General features: G+C 51.8%; 1 non-coding gene across 1 annotated transcript; it reads left to right on the forward strand.

The window, feature by feature from the left end:
- The first annotated feature begins 3,028 nt into the window (after nucleotides 1–3,028).
- On the forward strand, nucleotides 3,029–3,242 carry LOC149868913 (small nucleolar RNA U3). The gene has a single exon (XR_016441520.1). It is a non-coding gene; the product is annotated as a small nucleolar RNA U3 (small nucleolar RNA).
- The last annotated feature ends 213 nt before the right edge of the window (nucleotides 3,243–3,455 follow it).

Raw genomic sequence — 3,455 nt, forward strand, 5'->3', positions numbered from 1 at the left:
TTTTAATGGTAGCCCTGCCAGCCCCATCCCATCCCAAACACATGTGCATCAAGGGCACCGTGACCTGGCCCCACCCTGCCAAGCGCTGCCCCCCCCGGCACCTGCCAGCATTGCCACAGCCCTGCTGGGCTGCCATTTCACTATGTGCCTGCATCTGCCACCACCAAATACCACTGGTGCAGCTTTCCCAGACACCCTGCTCCCTAATTAGCATACAGCCATCCTGCCAGCCTCACCTGCACTTCTCGGAGCCTTGCCCAGGCCACTCAGTGGCTCCCAGGCACCACCCAACCCTGACATGGGTGCCAGGGAAAAAAACCCTAGGCCAAAGGAAAAAAGAGTCAGGAAGGGAAGGGGCCCACATAGGCTTGAGATGAACCCTCTCTCAGCCAGAAGATAAGGATCAGGAGGACTGGAGAAGGCCATTTTGAGGAATCGCAACTCTGTGCTCCCTGCCTACCTGGGAAGGGAGCCTTCCTAAACCTGAAGGAGCTTAGCAAGGTAAGAAAAACCCTAAGTCTGGGCACAAAGGTGCTGGCATCAGCTGGCTAAATGGTGAGGCCGTGCTTTATGGACACCTCACCAAACATCAGGGGAGCCTGTCTCTCTGTTTTGACCAGTCAGGAGTGCCTTGTGGAAGGCCAGGAACCCTCTCCTTTACAGACAAACAGATGTAGAAGCAGTGGGCTGTGTGAAGATAGTGCTGGGTGAACTCTGGACCTACTACCAGAAATCAGTAGCAGAGGACAGAGGAGATGCAGCAAACGCCACCCAGAACCATTTTCACACAACCTACTACCTCTGTATCTGTCTGCCTGTACAACAAGAGGTTCTTGTGTTTCCTCACAGCAAGGTTCAGTGTCACTTTACAAAAGCCAGAGACTTTTTTTTAGATAAATAGACTTTTTTCTCTCTCTATATATATATCTAAACCGATCCTGTTACAGAAAAAAAAAAACTGTACCCATACAAAGACCTGGCCACCCATAACCGTTACAATGTCCGCAAAGCACACAAAATACACTCAGTACTTTCTGGTCTCTCCGACCAGCCTTCCCTTCACATCTACCTGTGCCCCGCTTCTGGGGTCAGGTACTCAGCTCACCTGGTCATTGTGACTCCAGCTTCTGCTGAAGGACCTGCTGCTGCTGCTGCTGTTGTCACTGTTCTCCATCCCACTCCTCTTCTCCGCTGCTGTCGCTCTCTTCTTCCCTTGGCAGGGGTTGTATAGTCCTGTGCCACGTGTCCCTGTGCCAGGTGGTGTTTGCTGCGTATTCTCCATCCTCTGCTACCGATTTCTGGTGGTAGGTCCAGAGTTCACTCAGCACCATCTTCACACAGCTCACTATTTCTATGTCTGTTTGTCTGTAGAGGAGCAGGTTTCTGGCCTTCCACAAGGTGCTCCTGACACAGGATGGAAACTGGTTGAACCAGAGCAAGGGGCTCTGCTGGTTTTTGGTGAGGTGCCCATACAGTGCAGCCTCCCTGGTTAGCTGGATGATGCCTGTCACCACTTCACAAAGCTGCTGTACCCTCTTTCATACCTCCTTGGCGCAGGTGCAGAGCCACAGGAGGTGATCTATTGTCTTGGTGGCCTTGTGGCAGTTGGGCCACGGGCAGCTGGGTCTCCCCATCTGCCCCTCTCTATGTCTCTGGGCCCTCACTAGGAGAGCTCAGTGAGCTTTAAGCCATTGTAGGTCCCTGTGATCTTTGCGTAGTTCCTTGTGGTGGATGTGCTCCCACATGGCTAGGTGAACATTGCCCAGCAGCAGGTCCACGGATGACATGGTGTCTCTTTTCCTCACTGTCTCCTAGATCTTCCTGTGGCTTTTCATGGTTGCCGGGGCCGCATTCTGCAGGACATACATGTCATGGCATCGGTTCAAGGTCTCGTAGAACCAGGGCAGTTCCGTGATCCATGACCTGTGGTTAGTCGGGGTGAAAACCCCCCAGTGTCTCAGAATGTGCTCTGCAAAGTACCTCACAAGACATGCCGTTTTGGTGTCTGCCTCTTTCACCAGCTTACAAATCGTGCTCACATACTTGGCCCACAGGAACAGGAGGATGTCTGGCATGCCCCAGCCCTCTTGTCCTTGTACAGCATCTTCCGGGTGACCTTTTCCCATCTGGAGCCCCAGAAGAAAATGCACACGGCCCTCTGGATCCTGCAGGCAATGCGCTTGGAAGGGAGGAAGACCAGTGTGGTGTGCAGAAGCCCTGGTAACAACACAGCCTTCACCGTGGAGAGGGAATGCAAGTGCCACAGTCCCAGTTTCTGTTTTGCTTTGGCCTCCATCTTCTCCCATGCTGTTCTGCTGCTCATCTCTGGGTCAAAATCTATCCCCAGGATCCTGACCCCCTTGCAGGGGACAGAAACCCCCAGGGATTCCAGGTCCCTGACCTTGCCCACAGCCAGACAGGTACTCTTGCTGATGTTCAGCTTGGCCCCCGTTGCTGCTTCGTAAACTTGTGTGTGTGCCAGGGCTCTGGCGACCGATCCTCTGTTCCAGCACAGGATGCTCAGATCATCCATGTGGACCAGGACCTTGGCCTCTTAGTTGCTGCTTCTGGGAATGTGGACTCCATTTATCCTCGGGTTGTGCTCCAGGCACTGGACCAGCAGCTCAATGGCACAAATGAACAGGATCAGGGAGAGTGGGTAGCCCTGTTGGACTCCCGACTCCACCAGACACAGTTCCCACCTTGTCAGGCCACATCAGGACCAGGTAGTGAAAGGGAATCATTGAGCAGCTCAGGCAAGGCTTGCAGAAGTGTAGTCAAGTTGCCAGTTAGCTAGCAGGGTGGCTGTATGCTAATTAGGGAGCAGGGTTGTTTGGAAAAGCTGTGCCAGTGGCATTTGGTGGTGGTGGCTGTGGGCATGTGGTGAAATAACAGCTGGGCAGGGCTGCAGCAGCACTGGGGGTCGGGGTCCCTGGTGGGGGCCAGTACTTAGTGAGGTGGTGTTAGGTCATCATGTCTTGGGTGCATGTGCAGCTGGGCTGGGCTGGGTTTGGCCAGGCATAGCATTAAGGTTGTGCTTTCAGGGATCATTTCTGTAGTTAGTGACTAGAGAAGTATGTCTGAAAGTGATTGGTTTCACTAGCCACAGTGAGGAGTCATAGTGTTCTCTTCTGAGCATGAAGCAAGTTGGTAGTACTGCCTGTATACAGTTGCTACTTTTCTCTTGATGATTGTTCCATTCCTGTTAGGGAGCTAGAGGGAAAGGACACATGCTGAGTGGTTAGTCTTGTTGTCAAATGTTTAAGAACAGATTGTGTTTTCAGTTTTCTTCATAGGAAGAGCTTTATGTATTTTTTTCTTTTCAGCTTATTTACAGTTTGTGCATTTACTAACTTAGTAGCTAGAGCTTTTTGGGAGGTACTTTCTGTTTTTCATTCCCATAACTATACTGCCCCAGGGAAATTTGAGTAAGGTAAACAGAGTCTATAATCTCT

The sequence above is a fragment of the Crocodylus siamensis genome, chromosome 3, assembly GCF_052110815.1.
Source record: "Crocodylus siamensis isolate JL-2025a chromosome 3, ASM5211081v1, whole genome shotgun sequence".
In the NCBI taxonomy this organism is placed as follows: domain Eukaryota; kingdom Metazoa; phylum Chordata; order Crocodylia; family Crocodylidae; genus Crocodylus; species Crocodylus siamensis.